A 21,242-nucleotide genomic window follows, 5' to 3' on the forward strand; every position below is an offset into this window, starting at 1 on the left:
AATAGCCCTTAAAAATTGATCGTGGATGTTAATACTGACTCCAACATCCCAAATCACTTCACCAAAAAATATCAGTCTCGAAAACAGTTCACTTCCCTTTTTCTCAGTCTCAACCAATTAGTGACTCGGCTTCTGGTCGGTAACATGATCTGCATAAGATTTAACGCGATGCACGTCGAGCATAAATACTTTGAAATAAATAACTTATCAACACGGGTTTTAAATATCAGTTAACTTCTTCTGTCCAGTTTTAACTCGTTCTTCATAATACATTTGTATTGTCACGATAATCACTGAAACTCTGCTTGCTCACACGTATGAATACTGCTTAATGCTGCGAAAACAAGCATACAACAACTCGTGTATGAATTAAGATCATAAGGACTTTACACCTTTATTTTCTTCTGCATTGCAATACAATTATTTTTCTAACAATAATCAAGTCCGTCTGATTCGCGTGGATGGTGACCAGCATTCAACGACGCCATACCTTGATACACCAAGTCTCCCGCCGTTGCTGCAGCGTCCTCGAACACATTTAACGGAAGCAAATAACAACAATACATGGCATATACTAATGTCTGATGTCATGACCCGACCCAGCTTAACTAACCACAAATTATGCGTCGAACTGCGTGAAAAAGGGAGATAACGTTCACGAAGGATGTGCAATATTCTCTCATGACTATCAGTGCAATAGGAGTAAATTACAGACCCAAATCACTAATGTCGATTTGCAGTAGGATGTTCGAACATATTCTTTACTCGAACGTTATGAAGTAGCTCTAAAAAAACGATTTATAGACAAACAACCATCACGGATTCAGAAAATATCGTTCTTGTGAAACACAACCAGCTCTTTATTCTCACGAAGTAACGAGTGCTATCAACGTCAAGTGGATTCCATATTTTTGGATTTCCATCAGCCTTTCGACACCGTTGCCCACAAGCCACATCGAACAAAATTGCGTGCCTGTGGAGTTACGTCTCAGTTGTGTGACTGAATTCGTGAATTCCTGTCAGAAAGGTCACAGTTCGTAATAATTGACAGAATTCATCGAGTGAAACAGAAGTAATACGTGGCGTTCCACAAGATGCTATTCCTGTTCTGCGTAAACCATTTAGGAGCCAATCTGAGTGGCCCTCTAAGATTTTTTGCAGATGATGTTGTCATTTACCGTCTCGTAAAGCCATCAGATGATCAAAATGAATTTTAAAATGATTTATATAAGACATCTGTACGGTGCAAGAAATGAAAATTGACTGTAAATAAAGTGTGAAGTCATCTACATGAGCCAAAATGAATACGTTAAATTTAGGTTACATGATAAATCTCACAATTCAAAGGGCAGTAAGTTCAACTACATAATTAGGAATTAGAATTACAAATAAGTTAAACTGGATCGGTCACATGGAGAATGTTGTGGGCAAAGCAAAGATGCTGTTTATTGGCAGAACACTTAGAAAATGTAACAGGTCTACTAAAGAGACTTCTTACACTACGCTTGTCCGCCCCCTTCTGGAGTAGTGCTGTGCGGTGTGGGATCCGCATCAGGCAGAATCGACCGAGAACATAGGAAAAGTTAACAAAGGCGGTTTTCACTGAACCAGCACCTATTCTCCCCGGAGAGCGAAAATATTTTGTTGGCGCCCATCTATATAAGGAGATACGATCATCGTAATAAAATAAGAGAAGTAGGAGTTTTTCTCGATCTGTTCGAGAGTAGAACGGCAGAAAAGTAGCTTGAAGCTGGTTCGATGAAGCCTCTGCCAGGCACTTAATTGTGAATTGCAGTCATCGTGCAGATGTAGATTATTTACGTATTTGGCAAAGTTAATTAATGGGTGGCCAGATGTCCTTCCCGTCAACAACTGGATATCGAGGATGTTTATTATCGGTGCATGGGGGAGGTGGAGGGGCGGGGAGGGTTAAATGGCGGTTAGTGCTAAGTGTTTGTCACTCTCCTAGTGCGCAGCGAACGAAAGGCTGCACTCTAATTTTAGTCACGCCAGAAGCCAGTCCACGGGTTGAGCGTCAAAAACTTTACTCTTCTTCAGTAGCTACACTACTGGCCATTAGAATTGCTACATCAAGAAGAAATGCAGATGATAAACGGATTTTCATTGGACAAATATATTATACTAGAACTGACACGTCATTACATTGTCACGCAGTTTGGGTGCATAGATCCTGAGAAATCAGTACCCACAACAAACACTTCTGCCCTAATAACGGCGTTGATGCGCCTGGGCATTGAATCTAACAGAGCTTGGATGGCATGTACATGTACAGCTGCCCATGCAGCTTCAACACGATACCACATTTCACCAAGAACAGTGACTGGCGTATTGTGACGAGCCAGTTGCTCGGCCACCATTGACCAGACGTTTTCAATTGGTGAGAGATCTTGAGAATGTGCTGGCCAGGACAGCAGTCGAACATTTTCTGTATCCAGATAGGCCCGTACAGGACCTGCAAGAGGCGGTCGTGCATTATCCTGCTGAAATGTAGGGTTTCTCAGGGATCGATTGAAGGGTATAGCCACGGGTCGTAACACATCTGAAATGTAACGTCCACTGTTCAATGTGCCGTCAATGCGAACAAGAGGTGACCGAGACATGTAACCAATGGTAACCCCATACCATCACGCCGGGTGATACGCCAGTACGGCGATGACGAATACACGCTTCCAATATGCGTTCACCGCGATGGCGCCAAACACAGATGTGACCATCATGATGGTGTGAATAGAACCTGGATTCATCCGAAAAAATGGCGTTTTGCCATTCGTGCACCCAGGTTCATCGTTGAGTACACCATCGGAGGCGCTCCTGTCTGTGGGTTAACAAGAAAACGGAGTCAAAAGGATCTGAGGCGTGGTTAGATAACTTATGGTAGAACACCTAAAAACTGAAGAATGATCCTGATAAAACTGTCTCCTTATAAAATTTAAGGTTGAAAACGGAAATCACAAATTTAAAGAAAATTGCGCATAGCAAACGTTACAAATTCTGAATTTAGTGCAAACCACAAAGGGAATATAATTATTTCAGTACGAAAGAACTCGTGATTTCCCCAGCGCTAAGCAACCCCAAAAAGGAAAATACCAGGCCTTTAGAATCGTTAAAGCTTTCTACAGATGAAATATTGAATCCTAATCTTCTTTTGCTCATTCTAATCGAGGTAACAACTGTGTTGTTATCCAGGACATATAATCAAGCCAATTTTTCCGAGTTGATCATTTTACTGAATTTCAAAAAGACGAATACTTAACTAAGACTTTTCTATTACCGTGATTATCATCATCTACTCAGCAAGCTAAAAGGCTAATAGTCAGAGCAACCGTTCAGTATAGCAAATCCAACTCGGGGATTGCATCGAAGTAGTTGCTGCAGTTGATTTTAGGTCTCTGACCTCGTAGTTCAGTTGTACTGTTTGGTGTAATACACTATTGGCCATTAAAATTGCTGCACCACGAAGATGAAGTGCTAGAGACGCGAAATTTAACCGACAGGAGGAAGATGCTGTAATATGCAAGTGATTAGCTTTCGCTGGCCGGTGTGGCCGAGCGGTTCTAGGCGTGTCAGTCTGGAACCGCGCGACCGCTACGGTCGCAGGTTGGAATCCTGCCACGGGCATGGGTGTGTGTGATGTCATTAGGTTAGTTAGGCGTAAGTAGTTCTAAGTTCTAGGGGACTGATGACCTCAGATGTTAAGTCCCATAGTGTTCAGAGCCATATGATTTGATTAGCTTTTCGGAGCATTCACACAAGGTTGGCGCCGGTGGCGACACCTACAACGTGCTGACATGCGGAAAGTTTCCGACCGATTTCTCATACAAAGACAACAGTTGACCGGCGTTACCTGGTGAAACGTTGTTGTGATGCCTCGTGTAAGGAGGAGAAATGCGTACCATCAACTTTCCGATTTTGATAAAATTCGGATTGTAGCCTATCGCGATTGCGGTTTATCCTATCGCGACATTGCTGCTCGCGTTGTTCGAGATCCAATGACTGTTAGCAGCATAAGGAATCGGTGGGTTCTGGAGGGTAATACGGAACGCCGTCCTGGATCCCAACTGCCTCGTATCACTAACAGTCGAAATGACAGGCATCTTATCCGCATAGCTGTAACGGATCGTGCAGCCACGTCTCGATCCCTGAGTCAACAGATGGGGACGTTTGCAAGACAACTACCATCTGCATGAATAGTTCGACGACGTTTGCAGCAGGATGGACTTTCAGAAGCGGTTACCCTTGACACAGTTCAAATTTTGATCACGTCTGAATGTATAGTAACATAATTTTGTATCGTGGGTGATAACTTCAGCATACACAACATGTTCATTTGTGAAACATGTGAAAACCCAATTAAGACATCAGTATATAATACAAATAGTAATGGTTCTAACATACATCCCTAGGACACATTTGAAATAACTTTTGCGCAGGATCTAACTCATTGCACCTTACCGGAACAGAGCACATGGCTTTTGAACGAGCATACAGGTCCAAGGCAACGTTTCCGTTTTTCACTCAAATTCAAGCCCATGGCACAACTCTCCTTCTAAGAAGCATGCTTTTGGAACTACTGCCGGAACCCACTGGCAGTGTATCATATCCAGTGACTGAATCAAACTTCCATCGTTTCAGTTAGCTCCCTGCAGACACATCACATGTCACAGCCTCTGAAGCCAACGCACATTTGCTCTTCTCTGCTTCTTGTTTGTTTACAGGCAGGAAGTTGCTGCCGTTATTAATTGTGACTCTTTCGCAATATATTACGAGTAGACATCCAATATCGCTATATTAAAATGTTATGTAACCAGAGGCCCGTTTTATATCACGTTAATCGCCATGCGCACTGTGCTTTGAAAAGTATTGAAAGACAAAATCGTCTGTTGGTGCAAAGCACGAGTGTATCGTTGCTCCGAAATTTCGCTCAGACATCCATTTGAGCCCCAAAAATACAAAATATGATCTACTTTTTAAGGTATTCGATTGCTTCGCTAGCTTTTCATAAGTATTAGACCTTAGGTGTGAATTGCGGCAGCAGTTACGTAAAGAAGAGGAAATGACTAACAGGTGAGAGTTCTTATCGAAGCATCCATTACTTGTCCAAGATCACAAGGGGACGCATTGTCGGTATGTTGGAATGCCGCTGACCACTTGCTTGTAATACTGAAGCAACTAACGCCTCACAGCTATCTCCGAAAATTTGTCACTTTTTTGTTTTTCTTGAACAACAGGAAACACTCAGCTTTTTACGAAAATGTTTACCACCATAAAATTAGACGGCACTAAATTTCTTAGAAAAAAAATGTGCTATACATTTCTTCCCACTGACAGTTCCCGCATTGCAGGGAAAGGAAAAATTTCAGATTTTTAAAAAATGTTTAAACGGTATAAAATTAACCTTTAGTAGCGTCAGAGAAAAATGTTAAATCTGTGTGCCACATCTAATTGGAGTAGGAACTTATTGTGTTCAGGGGTGTAACAGGGTGGAGGAGGAGGGAATGGAGGATAGAAGAGCGAAGAAAGGCCGGTCCTCGGATTGGTGTAATGCGCTTCGCTCTTCCAAAGGCTTGCAGACTGAAGAGCGTGAATGTGATTCACCACTCTTTCTACCCAACTACCTCAGAATAAACAACTGCGGGATGTTTCACAAAGCTATACCGACCCTCCACAGTGCGCTTTATGAATCACTGAGGATGCAATGAGCAGACATGCAGGGGATGTTTACTTTCCACACACTACGTTAACACTACATGGAATACTCATATCATTTATTAATAATACTAAGGTAAAAAACGCATATTGACAGAACCTACACTGCTAGAGTGAAATTTATTCACAGTCATTCTGTACGGCAGCTTCAGAATTCTTCCGCGAAAGCAAACTTCTATCACCAGCGGTTTTCATTTTACAGAGAGACAATATCTCCCCCGCATGTCCCCAGTTTTCTTATGTCGGCAGACGAAGTAACTTACTGATCTCGTGTTTATACAGTGGACTTATCTTCCGTTTATTGAATGCAATTTTTAAGAGGGCTTTGGTCTAAAATACGTTCGTATATACAATGGCTGGGAAATGTATAATTTGTAAGCGTAATGTTGTCAGTGACCTATAACAGTAATCTTCCATAAGGCATTTTTTGCCTTTTGTGGATATACCTGAAGTTCTATAACGTGTAGATCATCCCAATGTCGGCTGCTGTGTAAGAGCACAAGAGTATGTGAACACCCAATATTTTGAGACTTTACGGATTCATTGATATTCCTTTGTATAATGTTAGACGTAACTCTAAGATACACGACACTCAAATCTTCCGCGCTGTGTTACCTTGCTACTCCTCTAGACTCCAAGCGACTTGACATCAGGGTCGCGGGCACATTTTCAGTTGAAACTTCCTGGCAGATTAAAGCTGTGTGCCCGACCGAGGCTGGAACTCGGGACCTTTGCCTTTCGCGGGCAAGTGCTCTACCGACTAAGCTACCCAAGCACGACTCACGCCCCGTCCTCACAGTTTTACTTCTGCCAGTACCTTGTCTCCTACCTTCCAAACTTAACAGAAGCTCTTCAGCGAACCTTGCAGAGCTAGCACCCCTGAAAGAAAGGTTATTGAGGGGACATGGCTTAGCCACAGCCTGGGGAATGTTTCCAGAATGAGATTTTCACTCTGCTGCTGAGTGTGCTTTGATATGAAACTTCCTGGCAGTACCGCGCAGAAGTTAAACAGTGAGGACGGGCCATGAGTCTTGGTTGGGTAGCTCAGTTAATAGGGCGCTTGCCCGCGAAAAGCAAAGGTCCCTAGTTCGAGTCTCATTCCAGCACACATTTTTTATCTGTCAGGAAGTTTCATATCAGCGCACACTCCGCTGCAGAGTGAAAATCTCATTCTGGAAACATTTTCAGTTGTCCACGTTTCAAGGAGCTTTTGCGCAAGAGCTGCTGGCATGACGTAATTGCCTTATGGGTCAAATATACACGCATTTAACAAACAACGTGCACGGTTTGTGGCGTGCACAGTTAGACTTTACCGCTCAACTACAAGTTTACGTCAATGCTCTAGGTGGTAGCGCACTCAGACGGACGTTTGTCTCTGTTCTCTAGGCAGTTATCATAAATCCCGATAGATGATAGCACACTCCTCAGATAAGCCAGTTCACTCACTTTATAGTAAAATTCAATTGCTTGTCATTATTACATTATTATTATTATTATTATTATTATTATTATTATTGGCAGTGGCTGAAGTTGTATAAATTTGTTCACAATCATAACTTTTACACAGCAGATGCTATTTCACAATTTCAAGTTTATCTGAATCAAAAATCTGTGAATATCGAACATGTATATTCACGAGGCTCCATTACCTATTTCTCTCGCAGACGAAGACATTTTATGCCTCTAGGCCTCTTCAGATGTCGAGAGAGCTGAGGCTGGGGTGATGCATTTGATACCCCTCATACTGTGACAAGTATTCCAGACAGTGATAGTGGAGACAATGAAATCGAAATTGTCGAATACATACTGACAGCATGTTACTCTTGAGAAGGGCTCTTCAGTGTGATACGCAATTGACAGCTCCAGGTGAAGAACGTTTTTGCGTAATAGCCCATGTAACAATTGCAAATAAATAAACTGAGAATAACGCCACTATATAAAACCAAGCTCAATGTCGAGTTCTCTTGACAGGAAATGCCTTCAAAATAAAACCGCTTGTAATGGGGTAAGTTGCTTTTGCTGCAGGTGCTAAACAGGATTATTAAAATTCAATTTTCCCTCCATCAGTCTAGAACAGTGTGCAGAGATTCACGTAGGCTCTGTTCACATGCACACTTTTATTTCATTGTTGACAATTTTTGCAAAAACCACCCAGGCGTGTCCTCTGCACAGTGTTGCCACTGATCCATAAGGCACGCTGCGGAGGGTCAGTATAACTTTGTTGCCCTGTAGGAATGAGATTTTCACTCTGCAGCGGAGTATGCGCTGGTATGAAACGTAGGAGACGAGGTACTGGCAGAAGTAAAACTGTGAGGACGGGGCGTGAGTCGTGCTTGTGTAGCTCAGTTGGTGGAGCACTTTCCCGCTAAAGGCAAAGGTCCCAAGTCTCGGTGCGGCACACAGTTTTAATTTTGTTGCCCTGTAGTTGTCTCTTTGACATGTGGGTTTGAAAGACTGGTGGATCACCTTCAATCTCTTCATTTCGCGGCTCTTTGCCTCGCGCTTCTGCAGTCCCAGCCCCTCCACTCTTTTACATTCACAAAACACAATATATACGTTGATAAGGCCCTAATTCACTTACACATGGTACACACATTTCATATTTTTTCTCAATCCATTTCATTTACAGTAAAAAGTAATTTCATTCCGTTAAAACAAGAGAGCCAATTCTGATGTTGCGGTTGATAAAAGAAGCAAAAAATGTTGAAATGTATGTGAAATCTTATGAGACCTAACTGCTAAGGTCATCAGTCCCTAAGCTTACACACTACTTAACCGAAATCATCCTAAGAACAAACACACACACCCATGCCCGAGGGAGGACTCGAACCTCCGCCGGGACCAGCCGCACAGTCCATGACTGCAGCGCCTTTGACCGCACGGCTACTCTCGCGCGGCATAATGGAAGCAACACTAAAGAAAAATCTGCACACGTTCAAAGGGTTTGTCGATCTGGAAAAAGCGTCCGGCATTGTCAAATGGTGAATGCTGTTCGAGATTCTGAGAAAAACAGGGGTAAGCTACAGAAAGACACGGGTAACATACAACATGTACAAGAGCCAAGAGGTAATAATATGAGTGAACGACCAAGAACGAAGTGCTCGGATTAAAAAGAGTGTAAGACAAGGCTGTAGTCTTTCACCCCTACTGTTAAATCTGTACATCGATGAAGCAATGAGGAAATAAAAGAAACGTTCAGGAGTGGAACTGAAATTCAAGGTGAAAGGATGTCCGTGATAAGATTCGCTGATAACATTGCTATTATCAGTGAAAATAAAGAAGATTTACAGTATCTGGTGAGTGGAATAAACAGTCTAATGAGTACAAAATATGATTTGAGAGTAAATCGAAGAAAACGAAAGTAATGAGATGTAACGGAAATCAGAACACTGACCAACTAACATCACGAAGTAGATGAAATTAAGGAATTCTACAACCTAGGCAGCCAAATAACCAATGATGGGCTGAGCAAGCAGCCTATCGCTGACAATAAGGGCATTCAAGGACAAGAAGAAATTTCTGACAATGTACCTTCGGAGCACAGAATTATATGGTACTGAAACATGGATTATGGGAAAACTGAAACAGAAGAGCATCGAAGCATTTGAGATGATCTGCTACAGAAGAATGTTCAAAATTAAGTGGAATGATAAGCTAAGGAATGTGGAGGTGCTCCAGAAATCTGCGAGGAAAAGAATTTATGTTAAACACGGACAAGGAGAGGGGACAGGATGATAGAACATGTGTTCAGACATGAGCAAATAATTTCAGTGATACTAGAGGCAGCTATAGAGGGTGAAAACTGTTGAGGAAGACAGAAATTGGAATACATCCAGAAAATAATTGATGATGTAGGTTGCAAGTGCTACTCAGAGATGAAGAGGTTGCCACAGGAGATGAATTCAGAGCAAGCCGCATCAAAGCAGTCAGAAAACTGGCAACTCAATAAAATTAGAAGTAAAAGAACCACAAATATTAAAAACTGTTTTTAACAATCTGCAATTTTTCTAACGAAGGAACTATTAGACCTAAAGAAAAAACGAACAGGCAATAAATAGGACCTTATTTGTAGGAAAGTTGTGTAATTCGGTTTCTTATTTTGGAAACATTTTCGGGAGAAGCCACGTTTTCGAATTATTCGAGAAAAACATGTAAAAGTTGTCTTTAAATGGTCCCCAAATTCATGTTACTACACTCCTGGGAATGGAAAAAAGAACACATTGACACCGGTGTGTCAGACCCACCATACTTGCTCCGGACACTGCGAGAGGGCTGTACAAGCAATGATCACACGCACGGCACAGCGGACACTCCAGGAACCGCGGTGTTGGCCGTCGAATGGCGCTAGCTGCGCAGCATTTGTGCACCGCCGCCGTCAGTGTCAGCTAGTTTGCCGTGGCATACGGAGCTCCATCGCAGTCTTTAACACTGGTAGCATGCCGCGACAGCGTGGACGTGAACCGTATGTGCAGTTGACGGACTTTGAGCGAGGGCGTATAGTGGGCATCCGGGAGGCCCGGTGGACGTACCGCCGAATTGCTCAACACGTGGGGCGTGAGGTCTCCACAGTACATCGATGTTGTCGCCAGTGGTCGGCGGAAGGTGCACGTGCCCGTCGACCTGGGACCGGACCGCAGCGACGCACGGATGCACGCCAAGACCGTAGGATCCTACGCAGTGCCGTAGGGGACCGCACCGCCACTTCCCAGCAAATTAGGGACACTGTTGCTCCTGGGGTATCGGCGAGGACCATTCGCAACCGTCTCCATGAAGCTGGGCTACGGTCCCGCACACCATTAGGCCGTCTTCCGCTCACGCCCCAACATCGTGCAGCCCGCCTCCAGTGGTGTCGCGACAGGCGTGAATGGAGGGACGAATGGAGACGTGTCGTCTTCAGCGATGAGAGTCGCTTCTGCCTTGGTGCCTGTTATGGTCGTATGCGTGTTTGGCGCCGTGCAGGTGAGCGCCACAATCAGGACTGCATACAGGGCCAACACCAGGCATCATGATGTGGGGAGCGATCTCCTACACTGGCCGTACACCTCTGGTGATCGTCGAGGGGACACTGAATAGTGCACGGTAGATCCAAACCGTCATCGAACCCATCGTTCTACCATTCCTAGACCGGCAAGGGAACTTGCTGTTCCAACAGGACAATGCACGTCCGCATGTATCCCGTGCCACCCAACGTGCTCTAGAAGGTGTAAGTCAACTACCCTGGCCAGCAAGATCTCCGGATCTGTCCCCCATTGAGCATGTTTGGGACTGGATGAAGCGTCGTCTCATGCGGTCTGCACGTCCAGCACGACCGCTGGTCCAACTGAGGCGCCAGGTGGAAATGGCATGGCAAGCCGTTCCACAGGACTACATCCAGCATCTCTACGATCGTCTCCATGGGAGAATAGCAGCCTGCATTGTTGCGAAAGATGGATATACACTGTACTAGTGCCGACATTGTGCATGCTCTGTTGCCTGTGTCTATGTGCCCGTGGTTCTGTCAGTGTGATCATGTGATGTATCTGACCCCAGGAATGTGTCAATAAAGTTTCCCCTTCCTGGGACAATGAATTCACGGTGTTCTTATTTCAATTTCCAGGAATGTATCTCTTACTTTCGTACAACAAATTGTCACTACACTGTTTTCCCTAGTTGACTCATATGTGTAGGCAATCGGATGTATATTATATTGAATATTCAGCATATAATTTCTTAATTTTTTATTATTATTGCACTATGACTAGTCACTAAACAATGTAGAAAAACACTTTTCTCGTTTTTACTATTGTTTGTCAGTATGCCTTTCAATAACAGAGAAAATACTGCTTAAGGCACGGGCAATGTATTACATAATTACTCATTTCGTCTCAATATTACTAAAGCAATAACTGGAAAGTTCATTGATCACCATTTAGTACAAGCTTATGAAATAGCAGATCAATTATTCGATTGCTACAGAAAAATTATGCAATGAAGCTAAATGCTCTGGAATTCTTTCCATAACACCAACATTTCGAATCTCTTCTTTTCCAGTTTCCCCAGTTATGATTCACTTTCGTATAATCCTGTGCCCTAAGGGTACATTCTCAGAATTTTTTCTGAAATAATGGCCTACGTTTGATACTAGTAGGCCTGTTCAGGCGAGGACTGCTCTCATTTTCTGTTCCAGTCTGCTTTTTCATATTTTCCTTGCTTCATCCGTCGTGCGTATTTTTGTTACAAGAAAGCAGAATTCCTTCACATCCCTTACTTCATTATGCATAATTTTGATGTTCCGTTTGCCACTGATCTAATTTCCCTTCTACTCAATATTTTCGTATTCCTTTTTTTAAACTCAATATATACGTCACTTGCACAGAGGATACCAATATGAACAGCAAATTATCATTGACAGCCTTTCATTACTAATTTTAATCCCATTTCTGAACTTTTATCTCCTGCTTTTCTTATTTAATTCACATGTAGAACAACGGGGGAAAATTCTTCATGCTTGCGTTATTCTCTTTTTAAATCCAAGCATTTCTATTTTGCTTTCTGTTCCCAACGTACTGCTCTATTCTTCCACATACATTATATTGCTCGTCTTTCCTCACAGTGTATTTTGATTCTCCACGGAATTTATAACGTTTTGTAACATATTACATTGTCGAAATTTCTATTTCACATGTGATGATGATGAGTCCCATACTCCGTTTACCGAGCGTAGGGGAGCGACGCGGGAGACCCGCGCCGCCATACTAGACAAGGTCCTAGTGGAGGTGGTTTGCCATTGCCTTCCTCCGACCGTAATGGGGATGATTGATGATGATGATGAAGACGACACAAACACCCAGTCATCACGAGGCAGGTGAAAAATCCCTGACCCCGCCGGGAATCGAACCCGGGACCCCGTGCTCGGGAAGCGAGAACGCTACCGCGAGACCACGAGCTGCGGACATTTCACATGTAGCCATCTGAAATGTAACTCAGACAGCTGGTTGTTTCCCGTGAGAATCTAGGTGTATTTATCGAAATATATATAAAAAAACTTGTAGCTAAGTTAACACTGAGGAAGCAGTTGCACTTCTTGGCCAAGAAAGAGCTCTGTGACCATATACGCCTGTGAACCGCAACCCAGCAACTACTGATGGCAGAGTTATTTGTGCAATACAAAATAGAGGGTGAAATTTTGCATTCCACTGACACAAGGTAGCTAAACTTAAAATATTGTAGGTGACTCTCGTTTATTTCAGGTCTTTTTGAACAGAGAATAATGTTATTCAGTCGCTTCATGAGTAACTGTCGCATTACATATCCAAAGAGTCTAGAGTTCAAATCCCATTTGTTTTCCTAATTTTTCAGTGATTTATTAATTCATTCAGCTCTCACAATAATTATGGTTGTGAAAATTTGAGAGCTGTAACTTGATTTAGAGACTGTATTAAATCGCCATGTCAGTCTATAACAGAATGAGTAAGTCAATACGGAGCTCGGAAATACATATCTAGTTCAGCAGGACAGTGCTGGGGGGTCCCATGTCACTCCAACTGCACATGCCCCACACCATTACAGAGCCTCCAGCATCTTGAACAGTCCCCTGTATCCATGACGTTATCTCCATACCCATAGACGTCCTTGTGCTCGATACAATGTGAAACGAGACTCGTCCTATCAGGCAACATATTTCCAGTCATCGACAGTCAAATGTCGGAGTTCAGGTGCCCAGGCGAGGCATAGAGCTTTGTGTCGTGCAATCATCAAGGGTACACGAGTGGGCCTTAGTCTCCGAAAGCACATATCGATGATGTTTCGTTGAATGGTTCGTACCCTGACACTTCTTGATGGCTCAGCGTTGAAATCTGCAGCAGTTTGCCGAAGGCTGCACTCCTGTCACGTTGAACGTTTCTCTTCAGTCTTTGTTGGTTCCGTTCTTGCAGGATCTTTTTCCGGCCGCAGCGATATCGGAGATTTGATGTTTTAGCGGAAAATCCCCACTTCATCGGTACCTCGGAGATGCTGTCTCCCGTCGCTCGTGAGCCGACTGTAACACCAACTTCAAACTCACGTAAATCTTGTTAACCTGCCATTGTAGCAGCAGCAACCGATCTAACTACTGCGCCAGACACTTGGTGTCATATATTGGCGTTGCCGACCGCAACGCCGTATTCTGCCTGTTTATATATCTCTGTATTTTAATGCGCATGCCTATACCAGTTTCTTTGGTGCTTCAGTGTAGAATGAGAGCATTTTATGAACTTTAGTTGCAATTTCAGATCTGTCTCTATGGAATTTTTATTTCTGACAGTCCCAACAAATTGATGACAGGAAGAACATTTATTGCTTACTAAATTTTCGTTGTTCAAGCAGTAAAACATCAGCATCAGACATGATGTTATAATATATAATTTTTTTACTATTAACTCTTCTCAGCAAACTATGCATACGGCATCTATGCCCACCACTGAGTGTACGTACAAGATTAAATCATTCTACAATATATATTTCAGGAGATATGACATTACAAACATTGAAATACTAGCTTTTCCTTAAACTGGTGTGAAAATTACCCATACTGTAATCATCCAGCATTTGACAATGTTAGCACTTAACGGCTTCCAAGAAACTTTAAACATAATTTCAAACCTGTGCTAAACTTCTTCGCACTTATATGCTTTAAGTCAAATGTTTAACACATTAGTTTGCCGCTGGGCGACTATGTTGAGAAATAAATATGTAGACACGAAGAGTAAAGCTGTAGAATGTTAATGAAGTTCGCTTTATTTAAAAAAAGCTTTAAGAGTTTTCATGTAAAAATTCGGAGGCATTACTTTCCGGAAGGTCCACGTAGAATGAGAAGACCAGAGTTATGTAGAGAGAGAAACAAGGGGAATATAATGAATAGAAAATGCGTAACAATAAAGAAGAGTGCAAGTAATATAAAAGAAAAACTAGGAGAAATTGGCGAACTTGAAATGAAAAGCCCGGCAGAAGCAACGAATGTCGTTACACGGGCTGTCTCAGGAAAACGTATGAGCCTCGTATTAGTTGACGCGTCTGAACGTTTTTTGTTTCTTTCGCAGAAACGAATGCGTGTCGCCTGTTGCGGAACGCAGCTGGCTGACAGGGCTTAAATGATATTTTGTTTGGGAACAGGAGGAGAGAAATATAACCAACGTTGCCCCGTATAAACAGCGGCAGTTGTGGGGATTGGGGGATGAAACCGCAGTTAAAACCGCCAGCTGCGCGCGACACACCAATTAGAGGGGTGCGCCGCCGCCGCCGCCACCGCCACCTCCGCAAAGTGGAATGTAAAAACTTTGGCGCGTGTGGAGCGGGACTGGCACAGCCCGAGCAACAAGTCTTCGCGACTGCCTGTGTCCTCTCAGCAGCCCCACAACGCAGCACTCTGCGCGTCAGCGTCAGCACCGACTGAACTGGCTGACTGGGACGGCGGCGGCAAAACTCGAGGCCTTTCCTTCAATCTGCAGCCGCAAAAGGAAACCATCATTACCAGTACTGTCCGCTAGATTGCTGAAAGCACTAAGCGTGACTGACAAGCTGTACTGACTGCAGTGTTACACATTGTACGAGCACAGCCATTCATAGCCACAATCAGTCCTACCAAACTAGTTTCGGGTTGTGCCACTGTAAGTGGCAAGTCACCTACCTTGTTCACTCCAAATACCTTTACCCTTATTAAAGATTTTCTTAATCTCTTATCAGCCAGAAAAATAATGCCTTTCGGCTCAAAGAACAGCTTCGTTAATCACCGACCCCCAGGCATGAAGTTTGAGTTCCTTCTTTCATGTAGGGCTTTATGGGTGTGTGTGTACAGACATTGTGGTCATTGGTACGTAAACATATAAATACATCTGTGTGTGAGATCCCTTTTCTCTCTGTCTAACAGTCTTCTCATATACACATGACAGAATTTACTGCCTGGTGTTTTCTGCACGGTCGTAACTGCGTCAGGACTACACTTGTCAGTATCGACTACCCGTTTTGTGTCCACGTGTCAACACTTCAATATCAGACCTGTTTCTTCATGGAAAATAATCATTAATACCTTACTTGTTCCTCTTATACATGAGGGCACTAACGAACCTAAACACATACTAACCGTAACAAATATAATTATTAGTCTGAAAATAAATTAAATACTATTCTATTGTTGTTAATTACGCTGTCTTCGGTCATCAATAGAAATATCTGCACTTACACACCTAACACCCTGTGTGTGTGTGTGTGTGTGTGTGTGTGTGTGTGTGTGACTGAGAGAGAGAGAGAGAGAGGGGTGTGTGTGTGTGTGTATGTGTGACAGAGAGAGAGAGAGAGAGAGAGAGAGAGAGAGAGAGAGAGAGAGAGAGAGTACAAAAGAGTTATGTGTACACAGGGTGATTTTTTCCACTATGTACGAATTGTAGGAATTGATCTAATGAACTTACGCCCGGAAATGGATGGTTTCCATGCTAGAGACCATTTATTCAGTCATGCATTGTTACAAGACTGCGGTCTAATACCCGCTGTACCATGCAGCCGCAGTTAGAGTATGTGTTGAAAATGGTTTCCATATGCCTCAAAGCATGCGTGTACGCGCCGTAACATCGTACGCGTGTACTCGCCGTCTCACACGTTCACATCGGCCAGACTGCATCTAAACATTGTGAAAGGCAGCATCAATACGCTGCTCCAGTGTCTCCACATCAGGAATTTGCTCTGCATAGACAGCACTTTTGAGATGGCCCCGTAATCAGAAATCGCACGGATTGAAAGCCGGCGAACAAGCAGGCCATTCAACTGGACCCCCTCGTCCCGTCCATCGACCAGCGAAGACACGATGGAGATGCGTCCGTACGTTAACGGCGAACTGGGCAGGAGCACCATCATGTAGCAGCCACATAACCCTTCGAAAGATCAATTGCATTTCTTCCAGAAGGGGAAGGCGAAGTCAACCACAAGGAACACATATAGATGCAGCCTGTTAAGCGACGTGGAAGGAAGACCGGTCTCAGAAGGCGGTCGCCAACTGTTCCAGCCCATACATTCCGCCTGGACGGATGCCAATGACTTGCCGTTACCACAGCACTGGGGGTTCTGCCTACTGTCAGACAGATAACTGTTATGAAAGTTGAAAATACCAGTCCAGGTAAACGTGCCATCATCTGTGAACAGACGGTGACACAAATCCCAGAAGCGTGGTTGGCTGGAGAAGAAACCAGCGACAAAACAGCTCCAAATGTGAAAAGTTTGTCGCTAGTAAGCCCTGCACACGCTGTGATAAGGGTTGTAACACAGTCGTCTGGCTTGCCCTGTACTTACGGGCCAACTCCCTGTTACTGACACGGCGTTCGCCTTCCACAGTGTTAATCATATTTCCTCCAAGTCTGGTGTCCGAACATTTCGGGTTAGTCCTTCATGATTTCCTGTTACCCGCAACGGCCGTGCCTCAGACAAACGGCGAAACACTCTTGTAAATAGTGAATGCTTTGGTGACTGTCGGAGGGGATAGATCTCCTGATACAACCTTGCTGCCAGCCACACGTTGCCATTTGCCTTTCCGTAAGTAAACATCATGTCGGCAAGCTCTCGATTCGAAAACGGAGCTATTGTGCTCAATGCAATACCACATTCACTACAAGTTGAGTAAACAAGAGAAGCGAATCAGACTCAACATTACCAATTACTATGACAGTAGAGGGCGTTAGGGCATGACGTATGAGGAAAAGTACCAGCCTCTTGGAGGAAACCATGCATACTGTAACTGTGGCTACATGGTACAGCGCGCATTAGACAGCAGCCTCTGTAAGAAAGTATGATTGAATAAATGGTCTCTATCATGGAAACCATGTATTTCCAGTCATAAGTTCATCAGACCTCTTTTTTCCCGTATCGTCTCATCGATCAGTTCCTAGAGTTAGTAAACTGTGGAAGAAATTACCCTGTATATGTGGGGTGACAGTTATATCACCGAATTTATGTCGTAAATGGCTCTGAGCACTATGGGACTTAACTGCTGAGGTCATCAGTCCCCTAGAACTTAGAACTACTTAAACCTAACTAACCTAAGGACATCACACACATCCATGCCCGAGGTAGGATTCGACCCTGCGACCGTAGCAGTTGCGCGGTACCAGACTGTAGCGCGTAGAACCGCTTGGCCACTTCGGCCGGCATTTATGTCGTACTTGACATAAGTATCATTTGCCTCAGTGGCGCTAGTTTTCGTAGATAGTGATTTTTTCCAAGCAGATACCGGTATTGTTGACTGTTTCGTAAACAATGAAGCAGTGTAAGTCAGAAATAAGCTGGAAACCACAGAAACCAATAACAAAATCGTTTGTGACAAACAGTACTGAAGTATCGACGATATTGCGAAAGGCAGACATCAACATGAACAATGTGTTTAGTAATACAAATGGAAAGGCATTGATTACGAGGTATCATGATCGAAAACTTTAAGGGTAACAAGAAGAAACAAGATATTTGCTCTTGCTTGGTGCACCCTCTACAGACCGGCCCTCTAAATTTATCCCAAAGAGCTGCACGCGAGCAACGTCGTCTACATTCCCGAGACTCCATTTTCAGTTCGGTGAGTGGCCGAGTGGTTCTAGGCGCTTCAGTCTGAAACCGCGCGACCGCTACGGTCGCAGGTTCGAATCCTGCCTCGGGCATTGACGTGTGTGATATCCTTAGGTTAGTTAGGTTTAAGTATTTCTAAGTTCTAAGGGACTGATGACCTCAGATTTAAGTCCCATAGTGCTCAGAGCCATTTCAGTTCGGTGAAGATTTTATCTGCAGTATCGGATGGGTTGTGCTGTCCTGCAGCGAGTCGTTTCAAGTCTTCCCGTCCCTATAATCACTCGTACTTCACAAGGCTCCATACATTGTAGCATTACGCTACAGTTGGCTGTTCTAGCGTCTGGTATACACTTTCCGTTATAGATGCCCGATGTTTTATTTGAATCCTCTACAATTTACTTCCATTCGTTTGCTTACTCACGATTTTCCATGTTCACTTTATTTGATAACTACTTGCTATTTTTCTGCGTCAAGGGAATTATCTTGCATTTGTCTACATCCGATAATCCTTCGTGACTCTATGCAAAGATTCATTTTACCACTTTTCTTGTTAGTAAGGTTCATTTCGACGTACCGTCCACTGCAGACTGATGGTTTTATTACGAAGAAGCGTTTGTAAGACAAGACACAATTGAAGTTTCTTTACAAATAACGAAATTATCGTGTAAAACCTAGGTTCATGTGGTAGAACCGTACGTCTCAAATTTCATTTTTCCAAAACCTGCATTGATTCTTTGCTAGAAGCTTCTTTTCAGCACTTCGAGATGACAGTTTTGTGCTTATTGAGCAATATGGAAAACACGATTGTTTTCAATTTGTAGATTAGGAGTGTGAAACAATACGGACATCGCAGGCACGGTCCTGTACTGTGGGTATGTAATATCAGGCAATAATGCTTCCCAGGATTAGTTCCAGATGGATTTTAACAGTGAATTTAACTGAAACGTGGATCGGGCCGAGGTAAATGTACCTATTATAATGAAAGAGGTTTCTATGGTCCATTGAGCAGGTGCTCAAGAAACTGATGGAGGACGCTGCGATGGGAGACGGGTTGGCGAGGGGCGGAATACTTATAAAACATTCAGTGACTTGTATGTAAGTGCTCCGTAGTCTCTAGTGCAGAATCCAAGCTTTCGATCTCGAGAACACTTTGCTAACTAGAGAGGAACCGAGATACTGCGAAGTCCTGTCCTGTTTTCACTGTTTCACCTGTGGCTTTTTCGCCTTGTGTTCCATGGTTCAAATGGTTCAAATGGCTCTGAGCACTATGCGACTTAATTTCTGAGGACATCAGTCGCCTAGAACTTAGAAGTAATTGAACCTAACTAAATATAGGACATCACATACATCCATGCCCGAGGCATGACTCGAAACTGCGACCGTAGCGGTCGCTCGACTCCAGACTGTCACACCTAGAACGGCACGGCCACTCTGGGCGGCTGTGTTCCATGCCAAGGAACACTTCGAGCCTTCATGTAGAGCGTTACGTTTCCTACTCTTTCCTCTGGTTTAAGTCTTTTTACACCCGATACTTATCAACATAAAAAATTCAAGGGAATGGCATAGTTATCAAATCAAAAACAATGCTAAACTTGCACCTCTTGTCATTTTAACTTTAATTTGACAACAATTCTATTAACAGCCTAGTGGTACATACCTCTAATGGCCATCGTTTACCAACCCCAAGCAGCCATTTTCCTCCTCTCGTAGACGGTATTTTCATTTGTTCACTTGATATTGTGGTCCTACTGCTACACTACTGATTGAGTACCTCCGCTCCCGTACCCTAACGAGAAAAGTAATTAAAGCTGAACGGATGTGGGCTGGGAACGTGCTTGTAGAATGTGCAAAAGAAATGATCCCAACTCTGATGCAAAATGTCATTTCCACTATGCCAACAAAGCACATCTGTACTAAAGAACATGATATTGATGATTTAATTTATATTACAATACGACAAAAGCGGCAAATTCGTGGTTTTATTATATGACTTCATTGATTTTAAATGCGCCTAATATGATACTGTAAATACTCTCAACAACCTGATCATGGTCAATCGATCAAAACTGGTTGTTTGCACAAAGGTTTTCTCAACAGCTCAAGGCAGTAATCACTTTTTCGGATTTCATCAGTTTAGGGCTGGACGCTGAAAAGTGAGTCACCCCTTAACAACGGCGGAAATGGGAACCCCCCAGATTCTTTACCGAAAATGATTTCCTGCAGATTTACGAAAGGCTGTAGAACAAGGCCATCAGTGACCGTAATGCACAACTCTGGTATTCTGGCATTGGCAAACACTGTTTTGGACATGCATGCCAGTAATCAACGAAGCCGACCGTCAAGGAGAAAGATGCTGAGAGCCATTACGACGATGCGGAAACTTGTCAACAACTCTGCACTGAGGAGGAACAAACTGGTGAACAACTTGATTTTCTCACATAAACTTTGTGACATTACTGTTACATACTGCTAAGCGATATTGTTTCATATTCTGCCATTATTTCGTGGTTAATTTTATTTAGAGTGTGCCCAGCACATTTGCTAAGGGGAAGGCAGTGGGGTGTGCACTCTCGGTGTGATCAAAGGCTCCAGTTGTCGGCTGAAGGCATTCAGGGAGTCGCGTTAGGAGAGGTGAGCCTCCCAAGGAAGATGGGCAGTTTTTGCGGAAGTGAGGTAGCGCCTGGCCTAGCAGAGCTGTCAGAGAGAATAATGCATTATGACGTTTTTACCTTTTCTGCTTAAAAGTGAAATGCCGAAACGCTACAGCGCCCCTCAGCCAGCATGAGAAGGATTGGAAAAGGGCACATGTCATCCCAGTTTTCAAGAAGGGACGTCGAACAGATGTGCAGAACTATAGACCTATATCTCTAACATCTATCGGTTGTAGAATTTTGGAACACGTATTATGTTCGAGTATAATGACTTTTCTGGACCCTAGAAATCTACTCTGTAGGAATCAG

This window comes from Schistocerca gregaria, chromosome 2 (genome assembly GCF_023897955.1).
Source record: "Schistocerca gregaria isolate iqSchGreg1 chromosome 2, iqSchGreg1.2, whole genome shotgun sequence".
NCBI lineage: Eukaryota > Metazoa > Arthropoda > Insecta > Orthoptera > Acrididae > Schistocerca > Schistocerca gregaria.